The sequence below is a fragment of the Manis javanica genome, chromosome 9 (assembly GCF_040802235.1).
Source record: "Manis javanica isolate MJ-LG chromosome 9, MJ_LKY, whole genome shotgun sequence".
NCBI classification, from domain to species: Eukaryota; Metazoa; Chordata; class Mammalia; order Pholidota; family Manidae; genus Manis; species Manis javanica.
Genome location: NC_133164.1, coordinates 60,411,982 through 60,434,261, shown reverse-complemented (window position 1 = coordinate 60,434,261; position 22,280 = coordinate 60,411,982). Strand labels below are relative to the sequence as shown.

The 22,280-nt window shown below is 42.4% G+C and overlaps 1 protein-coding gene across 28 annotated transcripts in view; it reads right to left on the bottom strand.

Annotated features, from left to right (window-relative positions):
- LDLRAD4 (low density lipoprotein receptor class A domain containing 4) overlaps positions 1-22,280 on the bottom strand; it is a 524,574-nt gene that overhangs the window by 462,333 nt on the left and 39,961 nt on the right. For 21 of the 28 annotated variants that reach the window (XM_073212703.1, XM_073212702.1, XM_073212701.1 and 18 more), the window contains one exon: positions 1,671-1,761. The exons of 4 other annotated variants lie outside the window; for them this stretch is intronic. The gene's annotated coding sequence lies outside the window, so the exon portion shown is untranslated. The remainder of the gene's footprint in view (positions 1-1,670; positions 1,762-22,280) is intronic. 3 more of the 28 variants (XM_073212691.1, XM_037025604.2, XM_073212690.1) reach the window with 1 other exon arrangement.

The following is a 22,280-nucleotide window of genomic DNA, read 5'->3' as shown; positions in this document are numbered from 1 at the left end:
AATATGGAAGAAAAATAGCACAGACTATGGATGAAAAGTAGCACAACTCATCAATGCTCAGCAAGCAAAAGAAGATAAGGGATCTTGTCAGTAATAAGGAATCACAGGAATGAGAAGTATTTCCTCAGTCACTAAACATCTGAAAGACACACAGCCTGAGTGATTGCCTTGAATGCTCACCACCCATCCTATGAGAGGGCTTCAAGTTTTCAGATATCTGGTAGTAAAGTCTACTCAAGAAAGAAACACATATGAACTACACACATGCAGCAATATAGAGGAATTGCACCCAACATTGACTCAGAGTGCTGTTTGTTACATACTGTGTGCTTCTTAGCACTTACAATTTAGGAAGGTTCCAAACTGTGAAAAGCTTTTATATTTTAAATGTAAATTCAAGGGCCTGTGTGCCTCAGTAAGGAAGCCCATTAAAGTCCATCTGATTCTCCAACTGCCTCACCTACTTCCAGTAGCAACCACAAATAAAAGGCTTGGATATGCTCTGTCAGAGCCTCCAGGAGGAATATTCATCAATTCATTTCATTTGACAAAAGTTTTATTGAACTTCTCTATGTACCAGGCACTGTTTTAAGCACCAGAGAAAAAGTAAGTGGAAGGGAGGAAGGGAGGGATATTCTTGCCCTTATAAAGCTTACATTCTAGTAAGAGATTAGGCATAAAAACTGAGTCATGCCAGGCACATTAAGAATTTAGGAAAAAGGTGCACCTCATATTTAATAGAATGCCTCACTTTCCTAAAGATTCTCATGTTCCTTCATTGTTTCCCATAGCCTAGCAATCAGGACAGGAATCACTAAGCTTACTTAAAAGTTGACAAAATTGAGGCACAGAGAGAGAAAAAGGCATGCTTAAGGGGCAGAGCTGGAAGAGGGCAAGCTGAGGAAAGGCAGAATACTCCTGGTACCTTCCTGACACCTTCAACAACTATCCCCCACCAGGACTGGCTCCAAATCAGGCTTTGGATCTGAGGATGTCCAGAGGTGAACATAACACATAGGTGTCATCTGAGCTTCTATTTCCAGATACACCAAGGCCCAGCCATTTACAGCCCACCCTCCGAAAAGAAACACACAGGCACACAAACATAAAACCAAACACAGTAAATTAGGAGACCAACCCCTACCTCACACTAAGGCTACATGTGCTACCAATACAGGGGAAGAAATCTGCCCACTTCACAACAGCTGAGGGGGAGAAAGGACCTGGTATTTCTTTAGTGTGTGCTATCTCAGGTGCTCTACTGAGTATTGTGGTTCATCCATTTCTCATGCCAATCCCATTATTATCCCCATTTTATGAAGTAGGAAACAAAGAATTTACAATGAGAAATAAATAATTCCATTTTTCACTAATCTTAAATGTTTTTAAGTATCTGGCCATTAAATACTCAGGCTCAGTAATAAATACAAGTTGAATAATGAGATTATTTTCTTCAGTAAATCTAGAAATATGTATTTTATATACATTCACAGCCCACTGTGAATATACTCATGTACTAAGCAAAAAACAAAAGTCCCATGTAATAGATAGCTTTTGAACCTAGAAGTTCGTAGACTTTCCTGGGAGGAACACCATCTCACAATGGTATTGCTGTAACAAGCTCTGCTTCACAAACAGTATCAAAGAGAAGAGTCTTCAGTTCTGCTCACCGTTTAAACTGTATAAAAACTGATGTCAGCTCTTGAAAATGGTCCAATCAGAAGACAGCAGTCTGGTGTTACAAATATAAGGCTTGAACTGCTGAAAGGAAAGACAGCAAGTTTCAGTGAACCATTTCTTGGTTTCTCTTATCCACCCCCTTCCCCAAGTTCCAAAAAATATTTAAGGACTATCACAATAAAAGGCACAAATACCAGACTAAATAAAGTGAGAATACAAAGCCAACCATCAAATAATAAAAAAAAGGAAGAGAGAATTATAGCAAAAAATCTGGGGTAAGGGATGTGACTGAACTGGGGTCAGCTCTGTAGCAGCCACAGGGAACTGAGTTCTCATCACCCAAGCAAAGGAGAAACAGTTGTTCCTCCGAATCCCTGGACCTTTTCCACCAGTAAGGGGCCAAACAAATAATGGACAATGTCCTTATTAAATTTGGGTTTTGTTTTGTTTTTTTATATTAAAGGCATCCTAAGTATGGCTATGAAAAGAGCATTTTCTTTCTTAATCCAAATTGTCTTGTGACCACACAGATCTACCCAATACTCAGCTGAAAGGGACGCTGGCCCAGTGGCATCTTTTTCCTCCTATGAAATACACATCTAACTTTGGGGAGCAACACTAACCCCTGCTTAGTGAGGACTTAGCTAAGGTAGCAACATCCATGATTCTGTCTACAGGCTGCCCTAAACCCCATTGGTAGAATGTCCTCCCATTTGGTGCTCCAAGACCTTGTCCAGTTCCAGGTCACACAATCTACCACCAGCATCATCCCAACTTAATGAGCATACTGTGTGCACCACGCCATTCCAGGGAACACCGGGTGACTGCCTCATATCTTACAAAGGCATTTCAGGTAAACTCATATGTCAGGTGAGCTCGGCCTCAGATACCACCAGCATCTCTCAGCACCCGCCAGCCAATGTGTAGGATTACACTCCTGTCCAAGGTTGAATGAGCCACCATCTGTGTAGCTTGTGTGCTGCAGTGCACTCTCCAGGAGACATGCCCCTCAAAGCATATTCCTGCCATATGTCACTCCTGAGTGATCAGCCAATGCTTAGACATCAAATAAAATAATGCATCTAGCTCCTCTGAGAGTCTTGCAGAGAAGAACCCAAAATACCTGGGCCAAACACCTCACTGTTTTTATGTAACTCCTTACTATCAATATTACTTTCTCCTCCTGTTATCCATCTACTCAGAGAAGAAAACAGTTCACTTCTGATTTTCCAGATGATAGTTTTTATTCCTCAACTGGGACTGTTCTCATCAATCTTTCTAGGATTCAAATGCTCAAATTTCATGGCAAGAGAAGTCAGTGGAACAACCAGGAATGTACTGTGGTGGGCAGAATTCTAAGGTGACCCTCCGGTGGGTCACACTTTTTTTTTTTATATCATTAATCTACAATTACATGAAGACCATTATGTTTACTAGGCTCCCCCCTTCACCAAGTCGCCCCCACATACCCCTTCACAGTCACTGTCCATCAGTGTAGTAAGATGCTGTAAAATCACTACTTGTCTTCTCTGTGTTGTAGAGCCCACCCTGTACCCCCACCACATTATACATGCTAATTGTAATGCCCTCTTTCTTTTTCCCGCCCTTATCCCTCCCTTCCCCCCCATCCTCCCCAGTCCCTTTCCCTTTGGTAACTGTTAGTCCATTCGTGGGTTCTATGATTCTGCTGCTGTTTTGTTCCTTCAGTTTTTCTTTGCTCTTATACTCCACAGATGAGTGAAATCATTTGGTACGTGTCTTTGTCCGCCTGGGTTATTTCACTGAGCATAATACCCTCTAGCTCCATCCATGTTGTTGCAAATGGTAGGATTTCTTTTCTTCTTATGGCTGAATAATATTTCATTGTGTATATGTACCACATCTTCTTTATCCAATCATCTACTGATGGACACTTAGGTTGCTTCCATTTCTTGGCTATTGTAAATAGTGCTGTGATAAACAGAGGGGTGCATCTGTCTTTTTCAAACTGGGCTGCTGCATTCTTAGGGGAAATTCCTAGAAGTGGAATTACTGGGTCAAATGGTATTTCTATTTTGAGCATTCTGAGGAACCTCCATACTTCTTTCCACAATGGTTGAACTAGTTTACATTCCCACCAGCAGTGTAGGAGGGTTCCCCTTTCTCCACAACCTCACCAAAATTTGTTGTTATTTGTCCTTTTGATGATGGCGATCCTTACTGGTGGGAGGTGATATCTCATTGTGGTTTTAATTTGCATTTCTCTGATGACAAGCAATGTGGAGCATATTTTCATGTGTCTGTTGGCCATCTGAATTTCTTCCTTGGTGAACTGTCTGTTCAGCTCCTCTACCCATTTTTTAATTGGATTATTTGTTTTTTGTTTGTTGAGGTGTGTGAGCTCTTTATATATTTTGGAAGTCAACCCTTTATCAGATCTGTCACTTATGAATATATTCTCCCATACTGTAGGATACCTTTTTGTTCTATTGATGGTGTCCTTTGCTGTACAGAAGCTATTCAGCTTGATATAGTCCCACCTGTTCATTTTTGCTTCTGTTTCTCTTTCCTAGGGAGATATGTTCATGAAGAGGTCACTCATGTTTATGTTGAAGAGATTTTTGCCTATGTTTTTTTCTAAGAGTTTTATGGTTTCATGACTTACATTCAGGTCTTTGATCGATTTTGAATTTACTTTTGTGTATGGGGTTAGACAGTGATCTAGTTTCATTCTCTTACATGTAGCTGTCCAGTTTTGCCAGCACAAACTGTTGAAGACACTGTCATTTCCCCATTGTATGTCCATGGCTCCTTGATCATATATTAATTGACCATATATGTTTGGGTTAATGTTTGGTGTCTCTATTCTGTTCCACTGTTTTGTGGCTCTGTTCTTGTGCCAGTACCAAACTGGATTGATTACTGTGGCTTTGTAGTAGAGCTTGAAGTTGGGGAACAAGATCCCCCCCACTTTATTCTTCCTTCTCAGGATTGCTTTGGCAATTCAGGGTCTTTGGTGTTTCCATATGAATTTTTGAACTACTTGTTCCAGTTCATTGAAGAATGCTGTTGGTAATTTGATAGGGATTGCATCAAATCTGTATATTGCTTTGGGCAGGATGGCCATTTTGACAATATTAATTCTTCCCAGCCAAGAGCATGGGATGAGTTTAAATTTGTTAGTGACCTCTTTAATTTCTCTTAAGAGTGTCTTACACTTTTCAGGGTATAGGTCTTTCACATTCTTGGTTAGGTTTATTCCTAGGTATTTTATTCTTTTTGATGCTATGGTGAATGGAATTGTTTTCCTGATTTCTCTTTCTATTGGTTCATTGTTATTGTATAGGAAAGCCACAGATTTCTGTGTCTTAATTTTGTGTCCTGCAACTTTGCTGAATTCCGATATTAGTTCTAGTAGTTTTGGAATGGAGTCTTTAGGGTTTTTTATGTACAATATCATGTCATCTGCAAATAGTGACAGTTTGACTTCTTCTTTACCAATCTGGATTCCTTGTATATCTTTGTTTTATCTCATTGCCGTGGCTAGGACCTCCAGTACTATGTTGAATAACAGTGGGGAGAGTGAGCATCCCTGTCTTGTTCCCAATCTCAGAGGAAAAGCTTTCAGCCTCTCACTGTTCGATGTTAGCTGTGGGTTTATCATATATGGCCTTTATTATGTTGAGGTACTTGCCCTCTTTGCCAATTTTGTCAAGAGTTTTTATCATGAATGGATGTTGAATTTTGTCGAATGCTTTTTCAGCATCTATGGAGATGATCATGTGGATTTTGTCCTTCTTTTTGTTGATGTGGTGGATGATGTTGATGGATTTTCAAATGTTGTACCATCCTTGCATCCCTGGGATGAATCCCACTTGGTCATGGTGTATGATCCTTTTGATATATTTTTGAACTCGGTTTGCTAATATTTTGTTGAGTATTTTTGCATCTACGTTCATCAGGGTTATTGGTCTGTAGTTTTCTTTTTTGGTGGGGTCTTTGCCTGGTTTTGGTATTAGGGTGATGTTGGCTTCATAGAATGAGTTTTGGAGTATTCCTTCCTCTTCTATTTTATGGAAACCTTTAAGGAGCATGGGTGTTATGTCTTCTCTGTATGTCTGATAAAATTCCGAGGTAAATCCGTCTGGCCCTGGGGTTTTGTTCTTGGGTAGTTTTTTGATTACCGCTTCAATTTCATTGCTGGTAATTGTTCTGTTTAGATTTTCTGTTTCTTTCTGGGTCAGTCTTGGAAGGTTGTATTTTTCTAGGAAGTTTTCCATTTCTCCTAGGTTTTCCAGCTTGTTAGCATATAGGTTTTCATAGTATTCTCTAATAATTCTTTGTATTTCTGTGGGGTCTGTCATGAGTTTTACTTTCCCATTTCTGATTCTGTTGATGTGTATTGATTCTCTTTTTCTCTTAATAACTCTGGCTAGAGGCTTATCTATTTTGTTTATTTTCTTGAAGAACCAGCTCTTGGTTTCACTGATTTTTTCTATTGTTTTATTCTTCTCAATTTTATTTATTTCTTCTCTGATCTTTATTATCTCCCTCCTTCTGCTGACCTTAGGCCTCCTTTGTTTTTCTTTTTCCAATTTCGATAATTGTGACATTAGACTATTCATTTGGGATTGTTCTTCCTTCTTTAAATATGCCTGGATTGCTATATACTTTCGTCTTAAGACTGCTTTCGCTGCGTCCCACAGAAGTTGGGCCTTTGTGTTGGTGTTGTCATTTCTTTCCATATATTGCTGGATCTCCATTTTAATTTGGTCATTGACCATTAATTATTTAGGAGCATGTTGTTAAGCCTCCATGTGTTTCTGAGCCTTTTCGCTTTCTTTGTACAGTTTATTTCTAGTTCTATACCTTTGTGGTCTGAAAAGTTGGTTGTTAGGATTTCAATCTTTTGGAATTTACTGAGGCTCTTTTTGTGGCCTAGTATGTGGACTATTCTGAAGAATGTTCCATGTACACTTGAGAAGAATGTGTATTCTGTTGCTTTTGGATGTAGAGTTCTATAGATGTCTATGAGGTCCATCTGTTCTAGTGTGTTGTTCAGTGCCTCTGTGTCCTTGCTTATTTTCTGTCTGGTGGATCTGTCCTTTGGAGTGAATGGTGTGCTGAAATCTCCCACAATGAATGTATTGCATTCTATTTTCTCCTTTAATTCTGTTAGTATTTGTTTCACATATGTTGGTGCTCCTGTATTGGGTGCATATATGTTTATAATGGTTATATCCTCATGTTGGACTAAGCCCTTTATCATTATGTAATGTCCTTCTTTATCTCATTACTTTCTTTGTTTTGAAGTCTATTTTGTCTGATACAAGTACTGCAACACCTGCTTTTTTCTCCTTGTTGTTTGCATGAAATATCTTTTTCCATCCCTTGGCTTTTAGTCTGTGTATGTCTTTGGGTTTGAGGTGAGTCTCTTTTAAGCAGCATATAGATGGATCTTGCTTTTTTATCCATTCTATTACTCTGTGTCTTTTGATTGGTGCATTCAGTCCATTTACATTAAGGATGATTTTTGAAAGATATGTACTTATTGCCATTGCAGGCTTTAAGTTTGTGGTTACCAAAGGTTCAAGGTTAACTTCTTTACTACCTTACTGCCTAATTTAAATCGCTTATTGAGCTATTATAAATACAGTCTGATGATTCATTTTTCTCTCCCTTCTTATTCCTCCTCCTCCATTGTTCATATGTTGGGTGTTTTGTTCTGTGCTCTATTTAGGAGTACCCCCATCTAGAGCAGTCCCTGTAAAATGCCCTGTAGAGGTGGTTTGTGAGAGGCAAATTCCCTCAACTTTTGCTTGTCTGGGAATTGTTTAATCCCTCCTGCATATTTAAATGATAATCATGTTGGATACAGTATCCTTGGTTTAAGGCCCTTCTGTTTCATTGCATTAAATATATCATGCCATTCTCTTCTGGCCTGTAAGGTTTCTGTTGAGAAGTCTAATGATAGCCTGATGGGTTTTCCTTTGTAGGTGACCTTTTTTTTCTCTCTGGTTCCTTTAGTAGTGTGTCCTTGTCCTTGATCTTTGCCATTTTAATTATTATGTGTTTTGGTGTTGTCCTCTTTGGGTCCCTTCTGTTGGTAGTTCTGTGGGCCTCCATGGTCTGAGAGACTATTTCCTCCTCCAGTTTGGGTAAGTCCTCAGCAATTATTTCTTCAAAGACACTTTCTATCCCTTTTTCTCTCTCTTCTTCTGGTACCCCTATAATGTGGATATTGTTCCTTTTGGTTTGGTCACACAGTTCTCTTAATATTGTTTCATTCTGCAGATCCTTTTATCTCTCTCTGCATCAGCTTCTGTGCATTCCTGTTCTCTGGTTTCTAGTCCATTAATGGCCTCTTGCATCCCATCCATCCTGCTTTTAAGTCCTTCCAGAGATTGTTTAATTTCTGTAGTCTCCCTCTGTACTTGCTCCTTTAGCTCTTGCATATTTCTCTGCAGATCCATCAGCATGTTTATGATTTTTATTTTGAATTCTTTTTCAGGGAGACTGGTTAGGTCTGTCTCTGCAGATCCTCTCTCAGGGGTTGTCTGGACTCTTTTGGACTGGAGTCAATTTTTCTGCCTTTTCATGATGATAGTGGTGGCTGTAGGCAGGTTACAGGTGTGTCAGCTGGGAGGAGAAAGTCCTTTCCTGCTTGCTGGATGCCTTGCCCTTCTCCACTGCCTGTATCAGTTACCTGCACTCCTGGAGCAGCCACTGGGTTAATCCCCTAAGCTGCTGTGGGCAGGGTCTCCATCAGAGCAGTGTAGAGCCCTGCGGGGAGTGGCAGGTATGCCAGCGGCGCTCCTCTGCGATAGCAGCACCCCTGCCAGGCAGTTCTGTGCCATCAGCAGCCTTTGGGTCTGGCCCAGGTGGCTGTGCGTCAGGCTGGGATTCCAATCGGCTGCTGGGAGAACAGCTGCTCCCTCTGGCACCGCTGCAGGTGCACGCAGACCTCTCCCATGCCCGCTGTTCCACTGGCACGTGCCGCTGCCGCTGGCACATGCAGGCCACTCCCGAGCCACTCGGTCACCGCCGCCGCGGGCTCACGCAGGCCTCTCCTGGGCCCCTCTGGCACCGTTGCCACCAGCACGCGTGGGCCACTCCCAGGCTGCTCAGTAGTCACCACAGAGGGCTCGCCCCGGCCACTCCCGGTCCCCTCTGGTGCCGCCGCCCCCAGCGCACGCTCCACTCTCCCATTACTGGGCCGGTGTGTCGGGGTCCCCGCCAGTTGCGGGAACGACTGGAGGGCTGCTTAGTGCTGTGAGGGGCTTCAGAGCTGCGCTGCTGCCCAGGGAGTTAGGGCGCCTAAAGTTCCCTGGGATTCCCAGCTGCTGGCCAAGTGTGCCAGGATGACTTCGTCCAGCTGTGGGGTCCCTGTCTCTTTAAGACTTGCAGAAAGCACTCGCTTTTCTTTTGTCTCAGGGGCATCAGTTGCTGGGACCTGCCCGCAGGTTTTGCTTTTCCATTTCTCTAATATCCAGCACCCTGTGCACCTTGTGTCTGTGCTCTGGGTGTGGATTTCTAGAGCTGGTTGTTTAGCAGTCCTGGGCTTTCACTCCCTCCCCATTCTGACTCCTTTCTTCCCGCTGGGTTCTGGGGTGGGAGAGCATTTGGGTCCTGTCTGGCCGCGGCTTGTATCTTACCCCCTTAGTGTGATGTTGAGTTCTCGCAGATGTAGATGTATCCTGGCTGTTGTACTGTATCCACTGATGTCTCTTTTAGGAATAGTTGTATTTATTGTATTTTCATAAATATGTATGTTTTTGGGAGGAGATTTCCACTGAACTACTCACGCTGCCATCTTGACTCTGCCTCCCCAGGTCACAATTTTATGAATATAATCCTTCTTCCTGAGTGTAGGCAGAACCCATGCCTTCCTTCTAACTATGAGAATATGGCAAGAGTAATGAGATGTCACTCCCTTGAGCAGGTTATGCTATGTAAGACTCCATCTCAGCAAACTAGAGAGTGACAAGACTCCTTTTCTGGCTCTGAAGAAGTGAGCTGCCATGTCATTTATGACAGGGCCTTTGAGGGGACCACCATGGCAAGGACTAACTGCAGGGGCCACTGAGAACAGCCCTCTGCTGACAGCCAGCAAAGAAACAGGAACATCAGTCCTACAGCTGCAGGGAAATGAATTCCAGCAACAACTTGAATGAGCTTCTTCCCCACTCATACCTCCAGATGAGAACACAGCCAGGCCAACACCTTGATTTGCAGCCTTCTAAAATCCTGAGCAGAGAACCGGCTAAGCCATTCCCAGACTCACAACCCATAGAAATGTGAGATAATATGTGGTACTTGGTTTAAACTACTAAATTTATGGTAATTTGTTATACATCATTCAATATAAATTTAATTTAGTGATTAATTAAATGTGGGAGTATATAAAATACATATGTATATATTAAATGTGTACATAACTGATACATCAGAATAACCCTCCCTACCTGCCTGATCAATCCACAAGAGAAAATTCATTTCTCCAACTTGACAATGAGCTCCTTGTAGGCAAGAACCACATCACCTTCACCCTGACATCCCCAAGACCCTGAAGAGTATGTGGCATATGAAAGGCCTTTAATGTATTTTTAAAAGGAGACAAATTAAGAGTTATGATTTATCAATCTCTAGTTACTACAGTAAGGCCAAAGCAACAGAGCCTCAAAATTAATTTAAAACTAGGTGAAAGACACTTAGCCTCATGCTCTAACCCCTCAAATAACGAATACACAATTTCTCCAGTAATGGTTATTTCATTTTATCTATGACCCAGAGTCAGTGTTTAGAAATGCTGCTCAGTAGTTACTACTTTTGCCAAATATCCTTGCCACTTCTCTGGCATTTAGCTATCTAACAGCTGAAGGTTAAAAACAAAAAATCCCCTAAGAAATTTTCCAAATTAAGAATCTGTGGCTTGTTTTTAATTTTCCATTTGTATCAGTATTTCATTTCAACCAAATTCTTGGTTGAAATCTAGGCAAGATTTCATTTAAGCTCTGTTTAAAAGTTGAATACAAAAATACATTCAGTTTCTGCTACACTTAGGAGATAAATTATTGTTTTTTATTACAAAGAATATGACTAAAGTTTTGTCTATTTTAGATTTTGAAAGGACTGGTTTAGTAAAAGAGATATTTTAAAACATTCAAATCAGTCAAATTACTTAAGAAAATATAAAATAAAAACCTTCATTCATTATAGAAACCTATCATACCCTCTTGAAATCTATATTCAGGATCTTATTATATATTCCCACTCCCTCATAAATCACTCAAGAAACCTGAACATTCTCTTCACGGTTTATCCCCTGGTACTTGGCCTCTCATACAGCAGAGTTCTCACACTGAAGCCAAAAAAAACTAAAAACACCAGTTCCATGACACACAGGCAGAGAATTTCAATAAACTCACCTCTTCTCAGCAAAATGTCAACTCTCTTGGGCCCATCTCTATGTGTAAAATTAGCCAATGACCCATAACAGGGAACTGGAGGGGTCACTGAGCTGACCCATCCCATAGTACAAGAAGAAGACCCAGACATAGCCCCCACCTAGCTCCCTCTACCTTCAGTAAGTGCACGCCTTTTCCATAATCTTGTAACACAGGTCAACACAAAACCCAGTGCTTCAAAGAAAGAAGACAGCACATTCACATCATGACCGCACAAAGGAAATTAAGACTTCCTAGGAAGGATTCACTCAAGAGCAAGATACTGGAGAGAATTAGCAAGTATAGGCACTCACAGAAGATGCTGGCAGAGTTCCTCACATACATACCACACCCCGCTGTTCTAAGTATTTGAGGAATTCATAGATGGCTTCCAAAGTGATAAAGTGGGTCCTGTGGGGATGGGATGATCTCACTGGCCCCAAGCCATCTCCTGAATGCCATGGCCCTGACACATTTCCGCAGCTGACACAGCACTGTAGGTTCAGTGGCTGCAGTTTGGGAACCATAAGCTGGTGAGAGGCAGAGTGTATTCCTGAAAAGTAACATGCAGCAAGGTCCCCCTTGTACCAAGGGGATACACAAGTGGCAGAAGACTGGAACTCACAAGGGAAACATATTTATTCTTTACCTTCCCAACATTCTCTCTTTTTTAGATAAAGGAAGACATTTATTCTGATACAAAGGTTGAGAAAGAAACCTGGTGGCATGCGTCCTCGTTTTCTCTGAAATAGAACTGGCTCCAGCAGGTGACTGGGTCCTGTGAAGGGCAGCCATTTAACACAAGGACACCTGGAGACAGGAGGAGATCTCTTTCCTGGAAGTTATACGTTGAGGCAGGAAAAAACACAAAGCAGCAGGTAATATATTTTAGTGTTATGGAAAAAGACTAAGGAAACTAGAAGACAGAGGTTTCCATCCCAGAACTATTATTACTTCACATCAATTTTTCAGAGAAGTTGAGGCAGTTTCCTAAGGATGGACCCCGACACTCTCACCGCAGAGGCAGTAACACACATAGATATTTTGTGGGTATATGTTCACAGATGTTAAGACGCATGTGTGCCTTCATCCAACCTATAAATGCCGCAGTTTTGTTTTATAATTTTCTTTCCTGGGGCTGAATCACTTCCAAGTGAACTGATGCCTGAGTCAGTAAGAAGATACTGACCAGAGGTTTGTCTTTGTGGCCCAAATGCCCAACACAAAAACGATCTGCTGCTCAGCTAGTGAGAGCTGAGCTGGGTCTGGGGAAGGGTCCCCCCACCCCACCAGGGGGCACTCCCTGCAGAGCCCAGGGGGAAATGCAAACCACCCTCTGTAAAGCTGATGGGCATGGGCAGAGTGGCCGCATGCAGCCGCTGCAGCCACCTGGCCGCAACCCGGAGTTTGACAAGTTGTTTCTTAAGGCATCAGCAACCATTTCATCACTGCCTTTCAAAATCGAGTTATACACAGAGAGATGGCAGCTCTGGCCAACTCCCAGGGGACACTAAAGCCCACCGGGATAAGGAGAGGGATCTTGAAGACACGCGCAGTCTGTCCACTGTCTGGCTTCCTTCTAGAAGAGTTTTGTTTGCAAAATAGAAACGAAGGACCTCCTCAAAGCAGGTGCAACAGTTAAACCGTTCCAGTCCGCTGCCAGGAAAAAGAACAGCACAGTAAGGGCTGCAGCGGCAGATCATATCTTCTGGAGAACAGAGGGCTGGAGAAGGGGCCTCTTCAAAGCCCCTGGCGGGTGGGGGAGGCGTCCAGCAGACGATGGCAGTCCACGCGGCTCCCACAAGGCCTCCCACATCTGTGCCGACAGGGCAACGGAGGCCAACAGACCTTCAAAGTCCCCAGGCCACAGCCCTCCCACCCTACCTCGCCTGTCAACCAAGAAAAATCTCCGTCAAAGCAGAAAGTCCTTCTGCCTAAAGCTAAAGAAGAGACAAGTTTTCTCTCCCCCGTGTTCTGGCTTGAGTTCTCCAGCTTGCTAAGTCAGAAGCCCCATCGCCTAAGCTTTATAAAGGCCAGAAACATCTCCAAGGAAACTGGGTCAAGACCGCCCTCAGGCAATGCTACACCACGGACAGCACGCCCTCAGGCAATGCTACACCACGGACAGCACAACAGTGAACCTGGTAGCTGCAGTCCTCCCGAGAAGGCTACGCAGCCCCCAGGGCGCGCACACATACACATGCGCACAAACCCAGGGGCACACACAGACACACAGTTTCACAACAGGCATGCGTATCTGCACGCTAAAGGACTTGATGATCATTAATATGGGATGCTTCAGGGATCCTAAGAGGAAGTAATGTTTCAAAGTATAAAGGGAAAAACTATTTTACAGACCTAGAAAGAGTGCCTTAAGGAAACAAGGAGAAAGAGGATTTCTGTTAAGTGACATTCAAGTCCAACAGTGAATCATTTCCTAGTTATTGCAAACTTAAAGAGTGAAAGACAAAGAACAACACCTCCACAAAGACCACAAAGTACTTGAAAGGAATGAAAAAACCTGACAGTGATTGGAAGACATCAAGATTCTTTTTTGCTTAAGCAAGCAGGACGGTCTCCTTTCCCATGCATCCTGGAAGGGGTTCTCAGTGTCAAACTACAGTCTTTAAAGCACAGCAGCACACATCCAAATGGGGATGTTACCTTATCTGTTACAAGCCGAAAGGGCAGTCAGTTGGCATGGCAAGAACTCCACGAGCATATCCACTGGACAGTGTTAAAGAGCCCTGCCCTGGTTCAAATCCAGCTCCACCATGGGCACTTCAGGGTCTCTCTCTTGCAGGTCATTGCAGAGAGTTAAGAGACAGTAGGTACCTTAATATTTTACGGTGAATATTACTATAGTTAAACGATATAATGAGCAACATTGCTTCTGATCGAGAAAACTGGCTACTAATACATTTGACTCATTCTAGAAGGACCTCTTCCCAAAAGACCTCCGGATTACCCCACTTTCTGCAGGCCTCCTCATTCACTTTCCACACCATTCCAGGCCATCTGCACATTCCCACTCTCAGGCTTACTTAGGACTCCCCCACAAGAATACCAGTCCTTGAGGTTAGGTCTCATATTTTCTGTTTCTTACACAACCTACTACCTTCCCCACCCCACCCCCCAACCATACATGTATTACCATATCTGGCATTCCCCAGAATTGCAGCCTCAGAAGACTGGAGGCAAATGCCCATTTTTACATCTTACAAGCTCTCACACTTGAAGAGCTCAAGCACCATCCTCTGGTGTGAGGAAGAAATTAAGGAGCACAGCAGTGCAGGCTGTTGACCTAGTGAGACAGGTGGGTCAAGTACCAGGAGGCACAGACCTGGCATCTTGCCTCCACCACCAGAACACTAGCTCAACCATTGGCATCCACTCATCACAGAGCCCACCTCATAAGACAGAGCAGTTGCCACTGGCCTTATAAACATCCTAATGATCCTCCTATCCTACCACACAGCACTGGGCCCTGGGGCCTCAACAAGCCTGTCAGCAAGCTAGCCACTTCAAGACACAGCCTGCACACCCAGGATTCCAAGCCCTGGCCCAAGCGTTCTGCTCTCTGCTCTTTTAGACCTCCTGTTTCCCCACTTACTTAATTATAACCATAAGAAATCAAACAGATAAAGATACTCAGGCAACTTGGTCATTCATTAATAGTAAGAACAATAAAGTTAACATATATTTGCTCAGTGCCCAGCTTGGCTCTTTATGTATGTTATATCATTTAATCCTCAGAGCAATCTTGTATGGATGTTATTAGTATTCTCAGTTGACAGATTTCTAGAGAAATTAGAAAACATAAATGAAAAATTAAAAAACAGAGTCTATAGAATTTAGGTGGTGTGTCCAGAGTTACACCACTATTAAGAGGCAAAGCTAGGATTCGAACCCTATTCTACCTTCCAAGCAGATCCATATAGGAATCAAAACAAATGGCTGTCATATGAAGTAAAACAGCTTAGGTATCAAAAAATGAATATGCTTTGTTTTTGGGAATTCCTTTGAAAACTAAGGTGTATTTTTGCCCTAATATTATCTTCAAATCCAGACTTGATTATGCCACTGGAAAGAGCAACAAGTCATTCACCAGCAAGCAGACTCTTCCAGACCCTTTCAGTTATTTCTGTGAACACTCCACAGGCAGTGACGAACACAGATGGCATGGAACCATGCTGGCAGACCAGAGCCCTGACCACCAGAGACTAACACAGCGTCAGGCCACAGCCAGGACTCTTCAAGAGCCGTGGCAGACACAGTCCCAGGCAGGTGAAGCAGCAATATTTTTGAAGACCCATTATGTCCCAAATTCCTACAATATACTATCAGAAAATAAAAAGGACCTAAGGTGTTATTTCCCTAAAAATATTCAATATGAGAAACAAGACAAACATAGTCTGTGCTGTGTGTAAAACATCACAACTGGTTTTCGTCAGCCAGAGATAAAAATTATCAATGTTTTATTGATCTCTATTAATGTTTAACTTTAAATATAAACCCAACTCTCCACAGAGAGCTATTTCCATGTGCTGAATCCCTGGTACTATGAGGGAACAAAAATTAAATGCCAGGAAGAGACCAGAGACGTCACCATGTCATGTGAGATGGAAAGAAGAAACTCAAGTATGTCAAAATCCACACTTGAACTCACCCAAACATGCAATCTGCCAGCAGGCTGTATGAGCGCCCGCTAAGTGCCAGACGTGATTCCAGGTGCTGAAGGACATCAGTTAGCAGAACAAGAGTGAACAAATAGTAATGTCAATGGGTAGATGTAGTACTTTGCTGTGTGGAGGAGAGCTGTGTGGAGAGGCGAAGCAGAACACGGTGGAGGACCACCAGTGCAGGGCCCAGGGACACAGTGTTGCAGAAGGCTCGCTGAGAAGGTGGCCTCTGAGCCAAGACCAGACAGAGGCAAGGGAGTGGACACATGGGTGTCTGAGGAAGGGTGTTCCAGGGAGAGGTTAAGGAACAGGAAGCGGGATGGCTGGAGAGTGAAGGAGGGCTAAATTATTAGGAGACAAAGTCAGTGAGGCCATGGGGCTCCCAAGGGCTTAGAAGCAATTGTATGAACTTGGCTTTTACTCAAAGAGAAATGAGGATCTACTGAAACGGTCATACATTCATTCAACAAGGATTTATAAGATGCTAAACATACTAAGCCCTGTGCCAGATGCTGAAGACACAGGAAGAGAAAGAAGGTTAAGAAGAGGCAGAAACCACACTCTTCAGCCTTCATGGACAGCTCAGACCTTCATTCCACAGTCTAAGTAATTGAGAGTCTGCACCAAGCCTCCTGTGGGAACCTGGAAACAAGCATTTTATGGGCTCAAAGGATGCCTTTCAATCCTTTACTTACACATAGATGCTGAGCAATTACCATGATACCACCACAGATACAGAAGATGGTCTAGATCAGCAGTGAAAAATCAAATTAGTTCAAAATTATGGTAGTGTTGAGTATACATCATTGGATTCTAACTATTTAAATATATTGATGGTATTATGGTAGCTCTATAGGAACTACAACGGTTTAAAAATCATAATACCCTATTTGCCAACATCTCTGAAGAGCAAAATGACATATTTCCTTGTTGTTTTCGTAAACTGCACCAATATTAAACATCTATGCTTGGTCTTTCTCTTCCATTAAATTACACAGACTTATGGTTTAACAGTTCCTCTGTAATTCTTCCATTATATTAGTCATTTTGTACTTTCAAACATTTTAATGCAATATATGTGTGTGTACATACATACCTATGTATGCATATATGTATATTGCATTGCACATATATCAAATATGCTGAGATTATTAAATATCTGTATCACATATATAACTTTTTTTAAGTTTCTAAAAACAACACTTAGCCTTACTAAGTGAACAACATTCTACCTTTTCTATTACAGATCACTTTTTTAGCACTGCTTGTGATCTACTAAAATGATTTCATATCTGCCAGTGAGTTGTGAAGAGCTGTGAGCTGCAGTTCTAAAACACTGGTCAAGGTGTTTTAATACTTAAGTTACTCAACACTCTTAAATAGTTAAGGCACTTAATAATTAGTAATGAATTAAAAACCCCACATTTGTAACAACATAAACTGTCCCCACTTTGCCCACCTACCCTCCGAGCCTCTAGAGAAGGACATGGTCTAGTCTACTAGGGAAATTTTAGGGTAACTGGAAGGACTATTGTTCACAGCACAGCCACCCTGGTAAGACGCACTGACTTACCAGAATGTAAAAAGGAGCTAAGTATTCTCTGCTGAAGCCAAATAGAACACAACCCACCAGCACTATCTGTGCACAAACTTTTCAGATAAAGTCTGAAATCCAGCATTTAATGAAAACACATTCTACTGCTACAAGATCTTTGCCTTTACAAGTTTGCTTTGATAAACTTGTAAATGGTCATTAAAATAGGTCTGGTATAAGCACTACTTTACATTCTAGAGCAGGACAGATTCAGACTCAGTAGGTGTGCAATGCATTTCAATCCAAGATTGTGCATTTCTAACAAGCTCCCAGGGGATGCCAATGTGATGGCCCAGTAACAAAGCCTAGACAGTCCTGGGCTGTTTACAGATCAAGGTAGTCCTCCCTAGCCTCCCACAATTGTGTTCAAATACCCAGTAGGATCCTCTGCAGAGAGGCCTGCTGGGAAGACAGCGGTTTAGGGAACACCAACCCCCTAACTGTAGGCTTCAGCCAAAGAATGCCCAGCAGTGGTAGTGAAAGAAAGCCCATCAGGAAGAGTGAAAGGCAGTAGCCACATGGGGGAAGCAGAACCAGGCCTAGTGCAGAAACCTACCAACTGTGCAAGGATGAAAAGAGAACATTTTTTTGGAGGTAATTCCTATGCTACCAACTTGGGATACACTAAAAGTGAGCCGTGTGATATCAAATGGGCTCACTAGGACCAGGAGGCTGGAAAACATACACTGATGATGAAAACCATCACTCACAAAAAAGTCCACCTACCCTACTTTATTTGAAAGGAACACAGATGCTCCAAATATTCCCATGTTAACTGATCATTGTAATCAAAAATAGATACTTGCTTCTACTAACTCATTGGAGGTCACATTCAGAGCACGTCTGAATGTAAAGACTGTCATTAGCCAATCTGCTTATATTCCATTAGTTCACAGTTTTTTAAATACCACATTCCAGTTCACTTTACACCATTCCTAGAAAATATTTCCAGCATTTTATCCAGGATACCATCAAAAAATAACTATGAGAATTGAAATTCTACCCATTTAGAGGCCACGATTAACCAACTAAAGTCTGACATGCTGTTCTACATATTACTGTAATAAGTGTAAAAATAAAATTCCAGAAAAGGCAAAACCTATGCTAGTACAGCCTTTTCTTATTTGAAATCATGCAGTCCTTCCTCATTCTCATGAGATTCATTAAACTAAGAAGCACAGAACACTGTAAACTAATTTGCTAGTTTCCATACTTGCTGCCAAGTTCCACTTCTGCAAAACCAATTTCAACCAAAGAAAGAAATTAGAGCTAATCTCCTAGTTCAGAAGGTCCAATTTATTCAGAATATGGGATTAAAAACTGGAAGAAAGGAAATCAACCATTGGCAAATAATGAAAATATTAATTTACTGTGTTAATTTTCTTTTTATCGCTTCATTGTCTCAATCATTTCATCCTCCAAGTTCTGGAAAGTTTTTAAAATGTGGACACTGCCTAACAATGACATTGTTATAAACCAAAGTTTAGTTATTTTAAGGAATTTACTACCTTTTAGCTGAAGGAGTTCTCATGAAAATCCTTTCAAACCACTAAGTTTGCTAAGAATTTTTACAGGTTTACAACAGAATGCTGCATAGATTCTAAACATTTTAGGGTTTTACTGTGTGTACTACTTTAACCTTTAAGAAAGCAGTACAATCTAAAGTTAATCACACAGGTAAGAGAAAGCGGGAAAGCACAAAATGACTTTAATGTAGCAATGCTGTGCTATAGAGAAAAATCAAGCAAAGGCCAGGATGCAATGTGTGTGGTATGCTTCAACCGCTAAATAACCAGACAGAAGGTTAATTTTGAAAGCATAGCATTTTGCATCCACTGACTTACTAAAGTATCTCTCTTCCTTGGTGTCTTGAACAGGAAACTCAGATATGCATACAAAGACCAAGAGCACCATGTTTTCAGATTTTCAGATGAAACTAAGTTCCACTTAGCCAGAATCCAGCTGGAAAATTCAATTGTGGAATTTTTATGAGAAGGAAAAGAATTACAACCACAAAACCTGAACACACAGTATGATTGGCCAACTTCTCAACTACAACAGCCACCAGCACCAGGAGGGAGAGAGAAGAGGAAAAGAGAAGAGTCAAGCCAAGAGCTAGATAAAGCAAGAGGAAAGGGACCAAACAAGAAAAGAAGGGTGAGGGGAGAAACTAAGGGACAAGAAAAAGAATGGACAAGCAAAGGCAGAGTAAGCACTGTCTGCAACCAGTCCACAGAGATACCAGCAATTCTGCCCTGTGACAGTGGCAACAAAGGAAACCAGTATAACACTGGGGTCTTAGCCTCAGGAGGAAAATCTCCATGTACCCCTTGAAAAGCACAAGAATAAAAGAGTTTGATGAAAGAATGCCCTGGTCTGTACATTACTTACTTCAAAGCTCATAAAGGACAGTTAGTGACTCACACTCCCTGCTCTCATCGCACAAGGCACACTGTCACCATGGGCCCCAGGAAAGCAACCAGGCGATGCTTACATGTGGGTGGTCTCTGCCACCCCACCTGAGTGGGGCTTCAACCTCCCTGGGAAACAATCAATGAGAATGAATAAGGGAAGCAGCCAACCTGCACACCAAGTTGGAAGTGAGGGTTGTGCACAACAGCAGGAGCCAGAGCTGAGCAAAAATAGACAGCTCATTTCAAACATGATAACACGCACAGGTTGTCTCTAGAATGGGAATTATCATGCATAGGTTATGCCCTGGGAAACTTCCCAATCTTGATAAAACTGTCCTCTTTCTCAGATCTCACCACAACACACTGACAGGTAGACCTGATGCTGCTGGTCTCACAGACCACTCTTCTGATAACTGTCTATGCTGCAGGCCTGTGTACACACACAGGAAAGATAACATATACACAAACATACAACTCTAGTAGCTGGAAGCTGACTTTCCTAAAGTACCAAACATTTATTTGATGATTTAAAAGTGCATGACTCTAAACAACTGCATGCAGAAAGTGTTTCCACCACACCTAGTAATTTGGACCTTTCAAGTAAAAGTACATTTTGCAAATATAGGTATAACTGAAGACATCTATGTACCTTTAAAACTCATCTTTATAATTCAGAATTGCAGTCTGGGACTATTTTACAAGCCTCCCCCTTAGCACAGACACCCTGTTGATAACAGCAAGTCAGGAGCTAGGCCGGGACTCATACAGTGATGTTATTACAGGAAGGGATTCCATCTGAAAGTGCATCTACCGTTCAGTTAACAGAATATTTTCAATCTCACTGGAACATAAAATCTGCAACTTTTAGTATTGCTCTTACTCAGAATTCTGTTCATCTCAATTATACACCAAGTCAGTGACTCACCACTCTTTGAGGCTATGATGAAACTGAAGCTAACACCCCAAAGGCAACTGCAAGAGGTAGGGTTGGGTAGGGACAGAGCTCCAGGGATGAAACCAAGAATCCAGTCAGAACTTCTGGTCTGGGCTTGCTTTAAAGCAACTCCCGTCCTTCCTCATAAAAGCTATCAGCAGCTACCATCCCAATATGAATGCCACTTCAGCAACTTTCTTTTGATCTAAGATGCTTATTTTGCCAATTAAAAAACAATTGATTCTCAAAAATGCCAAACAGAGGTCAAGAACTGGAGAAGGCAGCTATCACACACACTCAGAATTCTCCCTACCTCTGGACAGGAGCATAATACCATACAGAAAAGAAAAAGCAAAACCCTTAGTTTGGTGCCTTCCTCACTTTCTGGTTTGCACTGACTCCCTGAGGCACATGAGGCTTTGGTGAAGGTGTCCAGGCAAGTGCTACTCACTGCACAACCTACAGAACAACTACAGCACAAGTGCCCAACATTCTTACTAAAACTCACACTTCTGGACATCCTCTCAGCCGCAAGTCAGAATCTCTTGGGAGGGGGTCTAGACTCTTCATTTTTAACAAGCTCCCCAGATAATTCTTAAACATACCATCATTTGAAAATCAGATCTAAACCCAAATTAAATTCATCTATGTGAGGGAGTAAGAAAGAAGGCTTAGTGTTTACAGGCTGGTGGAGGAGCATGCAGACAGGAGAAGCAGATGGAGAAGGCTCCTCAGAGGATGCAGCTCACAGCAGCTGAGCAAGGGTTCTCCCTAACTGGGGTGACTTCAGCAGGCCCTGACTGAGCGCCAAGCAAGCAGGACCCACCACCAACAAAGCAGGTGGCAGGGGAGGTGAGTGACAAGGTCCTGGGGCACACACTCTATCCCCAAATGACTGATAAAAGCTGTCTTAACTTGGTAAGGCAGGGCTCAAACAAGATTTAATTGTTCTAGAAAATTAGAGATGTGGCATGCCTTGCTTCTGAGTGCATGGAACCATTCATTCCTGTGACACATGTCAACAAGATAAGCCCAGAGAAACATGCACCTCAGGTGGTACCCATGCTGTGCAATGGAGGAGGGTAACAGTCCAGGCAGAGTGGGAAGGACATGGTCTGCTGGAGTGAAACGGGGAGCATGGGAAGGACTGGAGACAGAGACCCAGACCAGGCCACTGTGACCCTGCAGCCACACCAGCCTTCACCTTTTGAAGCAAAGCAGTGATAGGTCAGCTGTGTGCAGGCCAGGTAACCAGAGTAGGAGTTCTCAAAAAGGGACCCAGGGAACATGTGAGAAATTCAAAGTCTCCAGCTCCACTCCACACCCACCCAGTCAGACTAATGGCCTTACAAGAAGTCCTCCAGGTGATCCTGACACACCGAAGTCTGAGACCCTCTGCTCTAAACCCAGGGAAGGACACATGAGGAGGGGAGAGCAAAGTCAGAGGTAGAAAGCAGAACCACATACCCTGAAGCTAATGCAAAGTTCCAAGTAAGAAACACTGAGATTCTAAGACAGGAAGACCATGAAGGAATAGAAAAAGTCAGATGA